Source organism: Hypanus sabinus, chromosome 17 (assembly GCF_030144855.1).
Source record: "Hypanus sabinus isolate sHypSab1 chromosome 17, sHypSab1.hap1, whole genome shotgun sequence".
Classification (NCBI taxonomy): domain Eukaryota; kingdom Metazoa; phylum Chordata; class Chondrichthyes; order Myliobatiformes; family Dasyatidae; genus Hypanus; species Hypanus sabinus.
In genome coordinates this window covers 14313821-14333139 of record NC_082722.1, presented here as the reverse complement: position 1 = coordinate 14333139, position 19319 = coordinate 14313821, and positions in this window count along the sequence as shown.

Sequence of the window (19319 nt, the reverse complement as noted above, 5' to 3'; positions counted from 1 at the left end):
CGTACACATTTATGAAGAGGTTTACTTGCCATTTTGTCAATGGCCAGATTTCAAGTCCAAGTCAAAGTAAATTTATCAAAATACATATCTGTCACCGTAAACTACCTTGTTTTCTTAAAGGTATTTACAGGAAAATAAAGAAATACATCAGAATGTATAAAAAACTGTACATAAACCAAGACTGACAAACAACCAATGTGTAAAAGCACACTGATTTCCAGCCTATACAGTATGTGAATAATGCTGGTGTAACTGGAGCTGAAATTCTATACCACAGTATTTAAGGGAAAATGCTTCATTCAATAACTTTTTAAAAACATTTTGACAAGTTAAAGTTTCCTTAAAATGTTGCTTCCCGATCACATTGAATCGTAAGATGAGCTAATTGTCTCACTGTCTCTTCATCAACTACCTTGGTCTGTGTTCTGCGAAAGAAAAGGCAGTACCTGAATTCAACCAAGCTAAGTGATCAGTACTAAATGGAGTAATCACATCTGTTGTACTGCGAGGTTTGCGTCATCACAAGCTGATTAAAAGGATTTATTTCTTTACTAACAATGTGATTATGCTTCAGCATAATATATGTTACATTTTATAAAATGAACTGCAAAGTACTTGATATTGCTGTGGTAGCAATCACATATTGCAACTTCTGGTTTGTTTCTACCTCTGGAGTACCCTTTCACCTTTGATAGCTGTACTTGTGGTTCCCCTTCTCCTTGTATCTACTCCCCTGCATGTTCCCAATTCTTCCCATTTATGAGTTGTCCTCTGTCTTATTGCAGCTGACCAAGCTATTAAATTTGCAGAGCAGATTCTGAACCATTTTTACTGAAAAAGTATCTGGATAAAAGTCAATTTCCATATCCATGAAGCAAATGAAGAGGCTCTAATCAATCCTGCTAGGATGCTTTTGCCATACTTTATCTGAATTTTTTATTCTCTTATCCTTTCTCAAAGTACAAAGTAAATTTATTATCAAAGTACTGTATACATATGTCACCATTTACTACCCTGAGATTCATAATGCAGACATTCATAGTAGAACAAAAGAATACAATAGAATCAGTGAAAAACTAGCAATCAATGTGCAGAAGACTAACCATGTAGATACAAATAAATAAATATATGTACACAATACTGACAACATGGGTTGTAGAGTCATTGAAAGTGAGTCTGCAGGTTCTGGAATCAGTTAAGTGTTGACTGAAGTTATCTACGCTGCCTGTTCTTCCAATTTTTGAACTTGGTGTTATTCCCTTTTCTGCATTCTCTATTTTACTTTGCCATCTATTTCTATTTCCTTCACCCTACCATGCTGCTTTCACCTTACCCCCACCTGAGTTATGTTCTTCTGTATCTTTCCAATCTGTGACATTGGTATTTTGAACAAATTTCTCTGTAGCTTGGGATCTGCACATTCTAGAAGGTGTCTGAAGTGCCCCAGTTAATTCATTTTGTTTGGATAGAATTTTGTTCTCTGTGAAATGTGGGAACATTTGCTTCCACCTCAAATTAATTAGCATTGACATCTTCCTTTGGTTTAATGTAAAAAATTGACTTTGATCACAATTGCTTTCCAAATATGGGTCACTTTGTTTCAAGGACAATGCAGATACTCAACATTCTTGATTTTCTGACTAACTTTCATTTTCTCAGTGATATTCCATCAATAAAACCATTTTTCAATTTGGGACATTTGTCGTTTGATAGTGTGTGCTCTCTGGTACTAACAAAAATATCTCCTGTTATACAAGAGATTATAGGCATTTGTTCTGTGATAGATGTTTAGGTGTGTCTTAATGAAGGTTAAAGAGGACAGGTAGGTATAGTAGAGTTTTTGCTGTGACATTACCTAGTATTACTGAGGAAGATTTGAAGAAATTTTGGGAGGATACTCAAATTGCAAAATGATAGAAATGAATCAAGACAGTGAGATAGCAAAACCAGTAAAATTGGAATAGCAGGAGGTAAAGTGAGGAAGATTGCAACAATGATAAAGTAGATACTAAATTATTCATCCATTCTTGTAACTAAATCTCAATTGAGTGTTGCCAATGTTGGCATAAGCTGCTATATTGAAATCTAGTGTAATTACATTTTTCATTTAATATTCCCTGTTAACAAGTAGTCGGGGATGGGAGAGAAGCAAAATGCAGGTGAGTCCGGCAGTATTTATAATGGATGCTATACTTTACAGAGTGGAAATAACATTACAAATTGCAGACAACAAAAATATGGATTGTGGAGTAAATTTTTAATGTGGTTATTCTGATGAAAACTGATGTGGAGTTGTTGTCATTATTCCATTATGTACTATGATATAGTCTTTTTTTCTGCAATCTCTTGAGTTGGGGATGGGGACTATGAGGGAGAGGGGAGAGAATAAGGGAATATAAGAGGTAATTGGAATTGCAAAAGAGTAAGTAGGTGGGAGTGAACAATGAGGGAAGTTTTAAAAATACGCCTATTTTAATAAGCATTTGCTAGCAGCTTCAGGTTGAGATGTTTGAGTGAACATTCAGCACTGATGGTGGACATCAACAGAAATGGATTGTGTTCCACCAGAATCTGTAATCTGGCCTGACCTGTCCCAGAATAACATTCCCAGTTCAATATGTCAGGGACGTCTTCAACTGCAGTTAAAAATGTTAATCCATTTGAAGCAACAATAGATGAAGTCAAATGATTCATAACCAATTAGCTGGATCAAAATTTTGCAATTCCGCTTCACTAAATTGTAACTAGTGGTGCATAGTTAATTAGCTACAAAAATCAGACTTTGTGAACTTCCCATCTATGTTGATGGTGGAACCACACACAAGTGGCAAAGATAAGACTGAAGCATTTGCAATCACCTTCAATATCTGTCATGGATATTTGCTCTGAAACCCACCGATTATGAACCCAGATTTCAGCTAATTTGATTCACTCCTTATGATTGAGGAAGGTATGACTATAATTCTGCCTAAAGACCTGTGCTTTGAAAATAACAATACATCCAGTCAAACTGTTACAATGCTGGTATGTGACCAATGAAATTAAAAATTTGTCCAGGTGTGCCTAGTCCAAAAAAAAGCAAGAGAAATCCAATTAAACAAATTTGTAGCTCACTGCTTCAGTCCACCTTTGGTAATCAGCAAAATGATGGAAGTATTGCCAAGATACCCCTTCCCAGTTGGAGTTCTATCATGATCAGAATCACTTTGGCCAAAAACATTTCCAGAGTAGGGGAGACTATTTTTGTGTGTGAGAATCAAGAAGCAAACACGAAGAAATCTGCAGATGCTGGAAATTCAAGCAACACACAAAATGCTGGTGGAACGCTGCAGGTCAGGCAGCATCTACAGGAAGAAGCACTATCAACGTTTCAGGCTGAGACTCTTCGTCAGGAATAACTGAAAGAAGATAGTAAGAGATTTGAAAGTAGGAGGAGGAGGGGGGAATGCAATTGTAGGCCATATCTTGGATAATGATGAGTCTGAGTACAAAGAGGAAATTAAGAACCTAGTGGCATGGAGCAAAGACAATAACCTATTCCTCAACATCAGAAAGATGAAGGAATTGGTTGTTGACTTCAGAAGGAGTAGCAGACTGTACGACCCCATCTACATCGGTGGTGCGCAGGTGGAACAGGTCAAAAGCTTTTAAGTTCCTCGGGGTGAATATCACAAATGACCTGACTTGGTCTAGCCAAGCAGAGTCCACTGCCAAGAAGGCCCATCAGCACCTTTACTTCCTGAGAAAGCAGAAGAAATTTGGCCTGTCCCCTAAAACACTCAGTAATTTTTATAGGTGCACCGTAGAAAGCATTCTTCTAGGGTGCATCACAACCTGGTATGGAAGTTGTCCTGTCCAAGACCGGAAGAAGCTGCAGAAAATCGTGAACATAGCCCAGCACATCACACAAACCAATCTTCCATCCTTGGACTCACTTTACACCGCATGCTGTCGGAGCAGTGCTGCCAGGATAATCAAGAACATGACCCAGCTAGCCAACACACTTTTTGTCCCTCTTCCCTTCAGGAGAAGGTTCAGGAGCCTGAAGATTCGTACAGCCAGATTTGAGAACAGCTTCTTTCCAACTGTGATAAAACTGCTGAACAGATCCTGATCTGAATCTGGGCCGTACCTTCCAAATATCCGGACCTGACTTGCACTACCTTACTTACCCTTTTCTATTTTCTAATTATGATTTATAATTTAAATTTTTATTATATTTACTTTGATTTGTACTTCAGGGAGCATGAAGCGCAGAATCAAATATTGCTGTGATGATTGTATGCACTAGTATCAATTGTTTGGTGACAATAAAGTAAAGTAAATGCGAAATGATAGGAGAAGACCAGAGGGAGTGGGGTGAAGCTTAGAGCTGGAAAGGTGATTGGCAAAATGGATACAGAGCTGGATCATGGGACAGGAGGCCCAGGGAGAAAGAAAGGGGGAGGAGAGTACCAGAGGGAGATGAAGAACAGGCAGAGAGAGAAAAAAAAGGAGGGGGGGAAATAAATAAATCAGGGAAGGGGTAAGAAGGCATTAACAGAAGTTAGAGAAGTCAATATTCACGCCATCAGTTTGGAGGCTACCCAGACGGTATATAAGGTGGTGTTCCTCCAACCTGAGTGCAGCTTCATCTTGACAGTAGAGCAGGCCATGGATGGACATGTTCCATTCCCATTCTGATATGTCCCCTCCCTCCATTCTCCCACCTCATTCCCCCCTCCCTCCCACTCATTCCCACTCTCCCACTCCCCCATTCCCCCTCCCCATTCATTCCCCCTCTCCCCCACACCCCTCCCCTCATGCCACCCCTCCCCAACATCATTCCCCTCATTCCATCTCCCCCTCACCCCTCCACTTGTTCCCCCCTCCCTCACTCCTCCTCTCCTGCACACCCCACACTCATTACCCCCCTCTCCCCCACACATTCCTCACTCCTTCTCTCCCCCTCCCCTCTCTGCCCTTCCCTCCATTTCCCCACTCCCACACTCCCATCACTCCCCTCTCCACCTCAGCCCTCCCCTCTTTCCCCATGTCCCCACTTCCTCCCTCCCCATTCCCTCTCCCCCATTCCCCTCCCCCTCTTTCCCCATGTCCCCCTCACCTCTCCCCATTCCCTCTCTCCCCATTGGCTTTCCCCTTCCCCATTCCCCTCCCCCCCTCATTCCCACTCTCCCCATCATTCCCCCCTCCCCTCCTCTCCCATTCCCCCTACCCTCTCTCCCCCTCACCCTCCTCCCCATTCCCCCTCCCCTGTCCCATTCCCCTCCCCCACCCCCACTACCCCATCTCCCTCTCACTCACCTTCCCATTAATTTCCCCCTCCACCCCTCCTCCAGTCACTTCCCCCCTCTCCCTCTACACCCTCCCCTCTCCCCTCCTCCTTCCTCCTGCTCCCCCTCCTCCCCTGCCCTTCCCCTTCCTATCGACACCCTCTTTCCTCCTCCCCTACCCCATTCCCTTTCCCCCTACCCTCTCTCCCCTATTCTCCTTCTCCCTCATCCCTCTCTACATCTTCCCCCATTCCCCTTCTCCCCTCCCCACTCATTTCCCCCTCCCCTCATTCCCCCTCTCATTACCCCTCCCCACATTTCCCTCTCTGCTCCCCCTCCCCTTTCCCACCTCTCCCTTCCCCCCACTCCTCATTCCCACTCTCCCCCTCCCACTCCCATCATTCCCCCATCCACCTCACCCCTCCCCTCTCCTTTCTTTCCGCCTATCCCCTCACCCCTTTCCTCATTCCCCTTCCTCACTCATTTCCCCTCCCCCTCTCTCCCTCACCTCCCATTATTCCCCCTATACCCCTCACTACTCCCCTTGTCCCCCTCCCCTCATTTACCCTCTCCCTTCCCTTATTCCCCACTCCCCACATTCCCCCACCCCTCCCTCTCCCATTCCCTCTCTCTCCCCCTCATTCCTCCTCGCCCCTCCTCTGATTACCCTTCCCCTCATTCCTCCTCTTCCCCACTCATTCCCATTCCCCCTCCCCTCCCCTTTCCCCCTCACCTTCCCCTCCCCTCCCCTCCTCTCCTCTCCCATCCTTCCTGCTCCCCTCCCCCTCCATATCCTTCCTCTTTTCCCCATCCCTCTCCTTCTCCCCTCACCCCCTCCCCTACCTCCCTAGCCCTCCCACCCCTTCTCCCCTCCTTTCCTCCCCACTTCCCTTTTCCCCTCCCCTCCACCTCCCCTGCACCTTCTCCCCTTCCCCATCCCCTACTCACTACCCCTCCCCGTAGCCCTCTCCCCCACCACTTCCTCCTCCCCCAGCCCTCCCACACCTTCTCCCCTCCTCCTCCCCCACCCCTTACCCTTACCTCCTCCTCTGCATCCTCCCCTTCTCCCCTCCTCTCCTCCCTTCCCCCTCCCCTCCCCTCCACTCGCCCTTCCCCCTCTTACCTGCTCCCCTGAGGGCTAACAAGCCTGACTATTATGGAAAGAGCAATGAAGAATCCTTCTACATCTGTGTGCAACAGTATGCACTGCACAGTAGAAGCAGAAATGAGGTCCCTGAACCACACCTGGAGCACATAGGGAAGACGGCCAAGGAGAGAGAGGGAGGGAGATGGATAGAGGATCTTCATTGCTGCCCTAATGCTAGCAGCATAGTGGGCAATAAGTTAGTTCAATGGTTGCGTTTAGTATCAAATACTCAAGTTATGACCTGAAGCTGGAAATAACAGGACTGATGTCCTCCATACAGTTAGGAGGTAACTTACAAGTACATTAGAGGTTTTCAGATAATGTTCAACAGTATTGAAAAGCTGATCTATTGCACAGATCAATAAAAACTTGGCTCCAGTCAGCTCTTCAATAATTAATTGATTATGCCTCTTTGGATTGGTTTGAATCAACATTGCACAATACTTAGCAATTATCTGATTCTGTCAGGTCCAGAAGAAGTTCAAGTTCAAATTCATTGTCATCTGCCTGTACACATATACAACCAAACGCAACAACATTCCTCCAGATCACAATGCATATATCACACACAGCACATGGAACAAAATATTGCCACAAAAAGTTAATAAAATATAATGCAAGTTGAATGTATTGCGCAGCCCACTATCCTAGAGACAAGATCTCGGTGGTGGCAAGATGTTCATTAGTCTCACAGCCTGAGGGAAGAAGCTGTTACCCAGTCTGGCAGTCCCACTAAGTAAAAGGGCCTGCACTTCATTAAAAACTCTATCTGCGACAAGCAGTGGGCCTTTACCACTGAGGTGTCCGCACACCAGTTTTTATTGGTGTATATACACAGATCTTCTCCATAGGGCTTGCTGGAGCTTGTAGCATTTCTGTCCGACAAAAAGGAGATTAGGCTTTCTAGCTGGATGGGTCCTGGACCCATGTTTTCGTCAGGAGTGAGTGTCAACAGTCTCTTTCTCCTGTTGCTTCAGACGCAATTGAAGGTAATTCAGCTTTTTTCCAGAGATCAGACATGACTGAGCAGAATCGTCAGGAGCACTGGCCTACAAAGATCCACTCAGGGATCCAGTCTCACTCGAATACCAGTGCACTTACCGTGCTTCTGTGTCTGACGTTTGCTTCCTGGGTAGCTGTAGTAGGCCAATGGATGAGTTGAAAGAATTGGGTCACTTAATCCTGTGGTTTTGGAGGCTATAAAACATCGTCAACTGTGAGCATATGGCAGACTTCATTTCTTTCATTTTCTACATTTTTAGCTCAAAACTAGTTCAGTAGTGATTTTTTAAAAAACATCTTGACTGAAAATGAGGATGATGAAATTGGTCTCATCTAACTTAAACCAAGAGTTCAGGAAATAACTTAAAGTTTCCTTTAATTATGTTAAATCTTTTATCAAGGTTTCTCTTGGATCCAGAAGATTAAGGCACATGGATGAATCAAGACTTGATAGATTGCGTTCAGAATTTGCTTGGCCATTGAAGCCAAAGTAGTGATGGGGGGAGGTTATTCCAACTGGAGGTCTGTGACCAGTAATGTTCCACAAGGGGCCTCTGTTTGCCAAATATATTTTTCAAAAAGCTAGATAAAAATGTGTCGTTGCTGATCATTAAGATACAAAGATTGGTGGAATTGTAGATAGTGAGAGGGAGGATAGCAGTGGATTGTGACCAATTGGAAATGTGGCCAGAAAAATGTCAGGTAGAGTTTAATCTGAACAAGTGTGAGGTGTTACACTTTGGGAGATCAAACAACAGATGAAAGAACACAGTAAGTGGCAGGGCCCTTGGGAGGTGCAAGCTATTAGCTGCCTCAAAAAGCTGACATGTGTATAAAAGGTGAAGGAAGTCTGAGAATCAGAACAGGAGTGCAGCAGGAGCCATTTTGATTTTTTTCTTCTTATCAGAGTTAAGAGAGGCGGGACTGCGCAGGCGTGTGGCGTCGGGCAGTGAAGCACAGAAGATTTAAAAGGAACACAGCCTTATACAGCGGGCAGTGGAGTGAGCTGGGAGCAAAGTGGGGGTTTAAGGGCTTTGGCTCAACGGGCTTAGGCGGAACTGGGCGTGGCAAGGTAGGATGGTAGTTTGCCTGGTGCCAGGGTCCGGGATGTTTCTGATCGTGTCCAAGATATCCTGAAGTGGGAGGGTGAGGAGCCAGAAGTTGTGGTACATATAGGTACCAACAACATATGTAGGAAAAGGGAAGAGGTCCTGAAAGGAGAATATAGGGAGTTAGGAAGGGAGTTGAGAAGGACCGCAAAGGTAGTAACCTCAGGATTACTGCCTGTGCTACGCAACAGTGAAAGTAGGAATGGAATGAGGTGGAGGATAAATGCATGGCTGAGGGATTGGAGCGGGGGCAGGGTTTCAAGTTTCTGGATCATTGCAACCTCTTTTGGGGCAGGTGTGACCTGTACAAAAAGTATAGGTTGCACTTGAATCCTAGGGGGACCAATATACTGGTGGGGAGATTTGCTAAGGCTACTGGGGAGACTTTAAACTAGAATGGTTGGGGGGTGGAAATCAAATTGAAGAGACTAGGAGAGAGGAGGTTAGTTCACAAATAGAGAAAGCTAGTAGACAGTGTGTGAGTGAGGATAGGCAGGTGATAGAGAAGGGGAGTGTTCAGATCAAAGATGTAGGGGAAGAGGAAGAATAAGATAATAAAGTTGTTTGCACTGTTAGGGATAAACAGGGAGCAAGAGGTGGAGAATTTCTTAACTGCATCTATTTTAATGCTAGGAGCATTGTAAGAAAGGTGGATAAGCTGGAAGCATGGATTGATACCTGGAAGTATGATGTTGTAGCTATTAGTGAAACATGGTTGCAGGAGGGGTGTGATTGGCAACTAAATATTCCTGGATTTCGTTGCTTCGGGTGTGATAGAATCGGAGGGGCAAGAGGGGGAGATGTTGCATTGCTTGTCAGAGAAAACATTACAGCGGTGCTTTGGCAGGATATATTAGAGGGCTCATCTAGGGAGACTATTTGGGTGGAATTGAGGAATGGGAAAGGTGTAGTAACACTTATAGGGGTGTATTATAGACCACACAATGGGGAACGAGAATTGGAGTAGCACATTTGTAAGGAGCTAGCAGATATTTGTAGTAAGCACAAGGTTGTGATTGTGGGAGATTTTAGTTTTCCGTTCATAGACTGGGAAGCCCAATCTGTAAAAGGGCTGGATGGTTTGAAGTTTGTAAAATGTGTGCAAGATGGTTTTTTTGCAGCAATACATAGGGGAACCAACTAGAGAAGGGGCAGTGTTGGATCTCCTGTTAGGGAATGAGATAGGTCAGGTGACGGAGGTATGTGTTGGGGAGCACTTCGGGTCCAGTGATCACAATACCGTTAGTTTCAATATAATTATGGAGAAGGATAGGACTGGACCCAGGGTTGAGATTTTTGATCCGAGAAAGGCTAACTTTGAGGAGATGTGAAAGGATTTAGAAGGAGTGGATTGGGACAAGTTGTTTAATAAGAAGGATGTAATGATGGTCATTTAAAGGTGAAATTTTGAGGGTACGGAATCTTTATTTTCCTGTTAGGTTGAAAGGAAAGGTTAAAAGTTTGAGAGAGCCATGGTTTTCAAAGGATATTGGAAACTTGGTTTTGATAAAGAGAGAGATCTACAATAAATATAAGCAGCATGGAGTAAATGAGGTGCTCGAGGAATATAAAGAATGTAAAAAGGATCTTAAGAAAGAAATTAGAAAAGCTAAAAGAAGATATGCGGTGGCTTTGGTGAGTAAGGTGAAAATAAATCCAAAGGGTTTCTACAGTTATATTAATAGTAAAAGGATAGTGAGGGATAAAATTGGTCCCGTAGAGAATCAGAGTGGATAGCTATGTGTGGTTCCACTGTTTAAAAAGGGTTCTAAGAGTAAACCTAGCAATTACCGGCCTGTAAGTTTGACGTCAGTGGTGGGTAAATTAATGGAAAGTATTCTAAGAGATGGTATATATAATTATCTGGATAGACAGGGTCTGATTAGGGACAGTCAACATGGATTTGTGCGTGGAAGATCATGTTTGACAAATCTTATTGAATTTTTTGAAGAGGTTACAAGGAAAGTTGACGAGGGTAAAGCAATGGATGTTGTCTATATGGACTTCAGTAAGGCCTTTGACAAGGTTCCGCACAGAAGGGTAGTTAGAAAGGTTCAATCGTTGGGTATTAATATTGAAGTAATAAAATGGATTCAACAGTGGCTGGATGGGAGATGCCAGAGAGTAGTGGTGGATAACTGTTTGTCAGACTGGAGGCCGGTGACTAGTGGTGTGCCTCAGGGATCTGTACTGGGTCCAATGTTGTTTGTTATATACATTAATGATCTGGATGATGGGGTGGTAAATTGGATTAGTAAGTACGTAGATGATACTAAGATAGGTGGCGTTGTGGATAATGAAGTAGGTTTTCAAAGCTTGCAGAGAGATTTAGGCCAGTTAGAAGAGTGGGCTGAAAGATGGCTGATGGAGTTTAATGCTGATAAGTGTGAGGTGCTACATGTTGGTAATCAAAATAGGACATACATGGTAAATGGAATGGCATTGAGGAATGCAGTAGAACAGAGTGATCTAGGAATAATGGCGCATAGTTCCCTGAAGGTGGAATCTCGTGAATAGGGTGGTGAAGGAAGCTTTTGGTATGCTGTCCTCTATAAGTCAGAGCATTGAGTATAGGAGTTGGGATGTAATGTTAAAATTGTATAAGACATTGGTGAGGCCAAATTTGGAGTATTGTGCACAGTTCTGGTCACCAAATTGTAGGAAAGAGGTCAACAAAATAGAGAGAGTACAAAGGAGATTTATTAGAACGTTACCTGGGTTTCAGCACCTAAGTTACAAAGAAAGGTTGAACAAGTTAGGTTTGTATTCTTTGGAGCGTAGAAGGTTGAAGGGGGATTTGATAGAGGTATTTAAAATTATGAGGGAGATATATAGAGTTGACGTGGATAGGCTTTTTTCCATTGAGAGTAGGGGAGATTCAAACAAGAGGACATAAGTTGAGAGTTAAGGGGCAAAAGATTAGGGGTAACATGAGGGGGAACTTCTTTACTCAGAGAGTGGTAGCTGTATGGAATGAGCTTCCAGTAGAAGTGGTAGAGGCAGGTTCAATACTGTCATTTAAAAAAAATGGATAGGTAGATGGACAGGAAAGGAATGGAGGGTTATGGGCTGAGTGCAGGTAAGGTGGGACTAGGTGAAAGTAAGCGTTCGGCATGTACTAGAAGGACCAAGATGGCCTGTTTCCGTGCTGTAATTGTTATATGGTTATATATGGTGAAAAGGTGGCAAAGAAGATGCATAGTATTCATGCCTTCATAGTCCTGGGAAAATCATTTAGCAGCTGTATAAACTCTAGTTAGCCATATTTTGCATACCTTGTTGGTTCTGGTCAACACATTACAGGAAGAATATTGAGGCTTCAGATGGAGTTAGAAGCTCACCAGGATGTGGCCTGGATAGGAGTGTATTAGGTATAAAGAGGGGTTGATCAAACATGGATTGTTTTCTCTGGAGTTCAGAGGCTGAGGGGCAACTTAATAAAAGCATATAAAATTATGATAAGCATAGAGGTTTTTCTCAGGGTAGAAATGTCAAATACAAGAATGCTTAGTTTTGTGGTGAGAAAAGGAAAGTTTAGTGGAGATTTACCTGACCCAACATACACAAAATGCTGGAGGAACTCAACAGGCCAGACAGCAACTATAGAAAAAAGTACAGTTGACGATTCGGGCCAAAACCCTTCAGCAGGACTGGAGAAAAGAAAGCTGAGGAATAGATTAAAAAGATAGGGGCAGGGAAGAGAGAAACACAAGGTGATAGGGGAAACCTGAAAGGGGAGGGGATGAAGTAAAGAGCTGGGAAATAGATCAGTGAGAGAGACAGAAGGCCATGGAAAAAACAAAAGCAGGGAGAAGCACCACAGGGAGGTGATGAGCGGGCAAGGAGATAAAGTGAGAGAGGAAAAAGGGGATGGGAAATGGTGAAGTGGAGGCATTACTAGAAGTTTGAGAAATCAATGTTCATTCCATCAGGTTGGAGGGTATCCAAACGGAATATAAGGTGTTGATCCACCAACCTAAGTGTGGCCTTATCCCAACAGTGGAGGAGCCATGGACTGACATATCAGAATGGGAATGGGAAGTGGAATTAAAATGGGTGGCCACTGGGAGATCCCATTTTTTCTGGCATAGGTGTTCAGCAAAGTGGTCTCTCAATCTATGTTGGATCTCATTGATATACAGGAGGCCACACCGGCAGCACAGGATACACTAGATGACCCCAACAGACTCACAGGTGAAATGTTGCCTCATCTGGAAGGACTGTTTAGGGTGCTGAATGGTAGTGAGGGAGGAGGTGTAGGGGCAGGTGAAGCATTTGTTCTGCTTGCAAGGTTAAGTGCCAGGAAGGAAATCAGTGGGAAGAGATGAACGGACAAGGGAATTGCATAGGGAATTGATCACTGTGGTAAGCAGAAAGTGGGGGTGGGGGGGAGGAAGTAAAGATGAGCTTGGTGGGGCAAAATATGCGTTTTTGGGATCCCATCGAAAATGGCATAAGTTTTGTAGAATTATGTGCTGGGGGTTCCGGTGACGTCATCATCGAGAATGGCAGCTTTAGTCATTAGCTCCTCCGGAAAAACACATATTTTGCCCCGTTATCAGATCAAATATAGTATTTTTCTAAAGTATTTGAACTGATAAGAGGGGCAAGAATGGGGAAAAAGAATGGAAATAAAAAAGTGACACTGCAGAGGCTGTGGACGAGAGGAGTGCAGCGAGCAGCTCTCCGACCCGACTGCATGCTAGCGAGGTGGATGCTGGGCCTCATTCAGGCGAAGTGGCGATTATGATCAAAATTTTGAAAGCGATAAGGAAGTTCCAGAAAGATATAAAACAGCAGCTACATGATATTAAGTCAGAGCTTACCAATGTCAATCAAAAAATAGCGGTGGCATAGACTTGAATTGAGAAGGTGGAAGATCGCATGCAAAACGTGGAACGAATACTACATAAGACGATAAAAATATTAAATCAACAAGTAGGTAAACTGCTTGACCTGGAGAGAAGATCACGGTGGAAAAATATCAGAATATACAACGTTCCCGAAGGAGTGCAAGGTTTGTCTATGACGGAATTTGTTGGAAAGTTGCTGCGGGAGGTGCTGGAGCTTCTCTCAACTATGGAGCTGGAAATTGAGGAATCGCGTAATCGTCCCGAGGCCTATCCGAGATAAACCACACTCAATAATAATTAAATTCCTTCGATACAGTACCAAGGCGGAGATTCTACAAAGGGCTTGGGGTAAGAAGAGGGTGTTTTTAGACAATAAATTAATATATTTTGACCAAGATTACACCTCCCCGCAGTCCTGCAGAAACGTAAAGAATACTCTGAAGTAAAGTGAATACCAAAGCAGGAAAGGATTAGATTCAGATGGGATCCAACTGTATCACAGTGGAAGAGGCAACTACAGACATGAAGGCCAGAGGGTTGCCCGTCAGCATGATTAAACCAAGGGAAAGCCTGGCTGAGGAATTATCCCGCTATGCTTGGGAAATTGTGTGAGAATCGAGAAGGCAGGAGATAGGAGGAGGCCAAGAGAAATATATCAGGAGGAGACTGGGAGTTTTCCAAAGACAGCCCTCACCCCCTCCAGAAGAGCCATAAGGTTTGGCTAACTTTAAAAATGTTGAGAAGCCGAACGGAAGCAAAAGTAGACTGTGGTATACCTATTTCCAGAAATACTTATTATAATGTGGATTTTATATTACTCAGTTATTCTTCTTTATTCGCTCACTTACTCCTTTTAATATATATATGTATGTGTATGTATATAATATATGTGTGTGTGTGTGTGTGTGTGTGTGTGTGTATGTACATGTATATATATGTGAGGAGTACACAGGGAAATCTTTTCTGTGTAATGGATTTGTTCACTGACTTTTATGAATACTGCAATGGGGGCCCTCAGCTCAAAAGTAGGAGGGGTTATCCCCCACAGCTAGACATTCCTCTAACTCAACCCATAGTCATCTACCAGAGACCTCAGCCTTGAATCACACCTTTGTTGCCCTTTTTGTTATTATTTGCATTTCATGGTCCTTATTTGTTCAGGGAGTAGATCGATTAAGTTTTATTGTGCTAATTTCAATGATACATTGACAGATAAATACAGATGGCTAAGGACAAAGTAAAATTCATTTCTTTTAATGGCAGTGGGCTATTAAATTCAATCAAACATAATAGAATCTTATCCAAAATGAAAAAGGAACAAGCCCATGTAGTATATTTATAGGAAAGTGATAATGAGCATAGAAAACTAAAGAGAATGGGCTTCACTAATTTGTTCCTCTCCTCATATAAATCAGGAAGCAGGAGAGGAGTTGCTATTCTTATCTCAAGTAAGCTAAATTTTGAAAAAGTATTCAAAATGGGAGATAAAGAGGGCAGATATATTTTGGTAAGTGGGAATATAGATGGAAATTCAGTTACTCTATTGAATATATACGCACCTCCGGGGAGTGATATTGGTTTCTTTCAGACTGATATTATGGTGGCGGAAACAGAAGGTCTCCTGATAGGTGGGGGAGACTTAAATTTACAATTACAACCAAACTTTGACTCTTCCAATAGAAAAACCTATGAAACAAAATCTTTACATAAGAAAGTTAATACACTTCTTGAGGATGTTGGTTTAACTGATATATGGAGGGACCTTTTCCCCCGACAGAAGGGATTACATTCATTATTCTGCTCCTCATTATGTATATACAAGAATACACTATTTCATAACATTTGGAAAAGACGAAGACAAAAATAAACACCTGTGGAATTGGGACAATAGAAGTAAGTGACCATGCACCTATATATTTATCTGCTGATTTTGACCTACAACCAAAGAATACTATTTGGAAACTAAATTCAAGTCCACTCAATGATCCGTACTTTAAGGAACAAATTAAAAAATAAATTGGTCTCTACTTAGAATTCAATGATAATGGAGAGGTTTCACCTCCCATTTTATGGGATACTCTGAAGACTATCTTAAGGTGGAAAATTATAGCGATATCATATAAGAAAAAAAGGAATAAAACATTAGAGGAATTACAAAATAGGCTGAAGGAACTAGAGAAAAAACACAAACTGAATTTGGTGCAAGATACATTAGGGGAAATTAAAAAAAATCAGGAATGAAATTAATAGTTTGGCTATGCAAGAAATCAAGAAAAATTTAATGTTTCTGAAACAGAGACATTATGAAAGTGGATGAAAGTCTATAAAAATACTGAAATACTGGCGTGGAATCTGAAAAAAAGGTAGCAGAAAATACAATTCATAGAATTAGGGATCCAAGAACAAAAATGATAAAAAAGAAGCTAAGTGAAATTCAAGAAGCTTCTGAAGTGTTTTACAAAACTCTATATTCCAAAGTTCCAAGGGGAAGCATAACCCAAATTGACACCTTCCTGAATTCTCTGGAGTTACCCACTTTAAGCGAAGAACAAAATAGAACGATGACTGCTGGCATAACTTAAGTTGAATTAAAAGCTGCAATTAGTAGGCCTAAATTAAGCAAGTCACCAGGATCAGATGGGTATACGGCAGAGTGGTACAAAGAATTTAAAAATGAGTTAATTCCTGTTTTACTCCCCACACTGAACTGGGCTCTAAAAAAGGCATAAATGCCACCCAGTTAGAAGGAAGCGATAATCTCAGCTGTACTGAAAGAAGGCAAGGATAAAATGGAATGCGGGCTATTTAGACCAATATCCATTCTTAATGTAGATTATAGATTATTTACCTCCATTATGGCCAAACGATTAGAGGAGTTTCTACCCATACGTAACGATCAGACAGGTTTTATACGACAATGCCAAACACAAGACGATATACGAAGGACACTTCACATTATGGATCATATACAAAAAAATTAAATCAAAGCAATAGTGATAAGCGTGGACGCTGAAAAGGCATTTGATTTGGTTAATTGGAATTTTCTTTACAGAGTTTTACATAGATTTGGTTTCCAAGACACAATTATTAAAACTATACAGACACTATATGACAACCCTACTGCTAGGATTAAAATCAATGGATATTTATCAAATAGTCTTACCCTAGAAAGGAGCACGAGACAGGGTTGTGCATGGTCACCGCTACTCTTCGCATTATATCTGGAACCATTAGCTCAATACATCAGAGAAAATGAAGATTTCAAGGGAATTACTATTAAGATTCAAGATTCAAAAACTTTATTGTCATTCTAGCTGTACATCAGCTCTGCAGGGCAGAATGAGACAGCATTTCCCAGGAGCAGTGCAATCATAACATAACAAATGCAACACTAAATAATAAACATAACAATAAATAGTAAAACATAACAGGCACATGTCAGTTAAAAGCAAGTTATAAGTGTCCAGTGCAAGTTAAAAGTGTCCAAAGCAGAGTCAGGTAGAGCAGCTATTTAGCAGTCTGACTGCCTGTGGGAGGAAGCTGTTTAGTAGCCTTGTGGTTTTAGTTTTGATGCTCCTGTAACGTTTACCTGATGGCAGAATAACAAACAGTTCATGGAGAGGGTGTGAGGGGTCTTTAATGATGTACCGTGTCTTCTGGAGGCATGGACTCTGAAAGAGGTCTTGGACAGAAGGTAGGGAGACCCCAATAACCTTCTTTGCTCCCCTAACCACCCTCTGCAAGGCATTTTTGTCAGCAGCACTGCAGCTGGAGTACCAGGTTGATGCAAAAGGTCAGCACACTCTCAACCACTCCTCTGTAAAATGTAATTAAGATGTTGGTGGGAGTGATGCTTGTTTAAGCTTCCTCAAAAAGTGCAATCTCTGCTGGGCTCGTTTCACAATTCCAGTGGTGTTCCTGGACCAGGTGAGATTGTCTGAGATCTGCACCCCAAAGAACTTGATGTTTTCCACTCTCTCCACTGTGGAGCTGCTGATGCTGAGGGGTGTGTGCTCAGGTTGAGACCGTCTGAAATCGACGACCATCTCCTTGGTTTTGGTGACATTAAGCATCAAGTTGTTGTCACTGCACCAGCTCTCTAGGTGTTTAACCTCCTGATGCACCATCAATAACTCTCGAGACAGGGGGCGAACAATAGGCTTTTATTAGCTGCAAGAAACCACAATTAGTAGCGAGAGACCACCACACAACATCCTGGAGACTGAGGGTGGAGCAGTGCCTCCAACTGCCTTTATACCGGGGTCTGTGGGAGGAGCCACAGGAGCAGTCAGTGGGGGGGGGGGGGGGCGTGTCCAGACAGTTATATGTAGTTCACCACATTCACCCCCCCTTTGTTTTAAAAGAGAGTCCCCATGGGGTGAACTTTCTGACAAGTATATTTACAGGTTAAGTCTAACAGGTGGTCGAATCTGTCGCTGCGATCTACGTAGCACTGGCTGTGATTGCACCAGTGCCGGTGGTGATTGCACTGGTGACAGTGGTTGTGCTGGCTCTGGCCTGACTTGGCCCATTAGGCGTCAGTAATCCCTCATGCGTGTGCGAGGCGCCCGGTATGGGAGTGTCGTGAGGAATCTGTGTAGGGCTTGGTGTGCACTGTGTCTCGTGGGTATATACGTCGGTGGTTATGGGGTTCATAGTCACCGTGGAGTGTTCCGGGTAGGGGTCTGGTGCTCCTGCGGGTGCCAGGTCGCAGACGGAGACTGTGTCCTCCCGCTCATCAGGTAAGACCACGTAGGCATACTGGGGGTTTGCATGAAGGAGGTGAACCCTCTCGACCATCAGGGAGTATTTATTGCTCCTCACATGTTTCCGGAGCAGCACTGGCCCTGGGGACATCAGCCAAACCGGTAGGGTGGTCCCAGTGGCACACTTCCTGGTGTTACGCCTGCAGCCCCCTCCTTTGTGAGAATCGCAAGATCACTATTGATTTGGGTCAGGAGACCCAGGAAATGAGAGAGAGACGTGCGGAATGTCTCGTTCCCCCGGCGATATAAAGCTACGGGACACAGCCATTGTCTCCTGAAGCCGAACTTGTGTATTGCCATACTGTGCTACGTGGAAGCCCTCAGGCAAAGTGGGCTGGTTGAGGGAGGGATTGCATCACCCCAACCTGATTGACATCTGTGACCCTGTGAGTCAGGATAAAAGAGGGTCTGTGGGAACAGCCTCTCAGACACACCAGAAGAAACGCTAGCGATCCCGTAATAGCAGAAGCCGGTGGGAGGCCACGTGTGTTCGGTTCCATTTTTGCCCTGGAAACCGGTGCCCTTACCTCAGAAAAATGGCTTTTAGCTAACAACGGGGAAACCAACTCCCAAAAGACTCGAAGGATTGGCTTCATCAAAGAACTGGGCAAGTTTAAGCCGTCTCTCTCTCAAACCCAAAAAGCTGCAGCTTGAACGAACTAACAGTGACTTTTATATTTCCATCGGACAATACATTATCCCCTAGACAACGATAGAGCTATTTCTTATTGATTATTATTATACCCGCGCTTTTGACAACGCATATTATCTGTATGTTTGCATTGATCTTATTTCTGTGCCCCTTTATCAATAAATACTGTTAAAAATAGTACCATCAGACTTCAACTCTATCTTTGCTGGTAAGTGACCCAGTTACGGGGTTTCGTAACACTGGGAAAAGAAAAGAGTCGCTCATGAGGGGTGGCATTGGTGGATGTGCATAACAGGGAGCAGATGGAGTGGAGCGCCTCGGGGAGGACCTCCTGCCAGCAAGAGACTGGCAATCCCTTTGACTTAAGTGCTAAGAGTGTGGCCTTCTACACCGTGGCATTCTCCCTCTCCACCTGTCCATTTCCGCGGGGATTATAGCTCGTGGTCCTACTAGTAGCAATACCCCTAGCCAGCAAGTACTGGCGCAGCTCGTCACTCATAAAGGAGGACCCTCTATC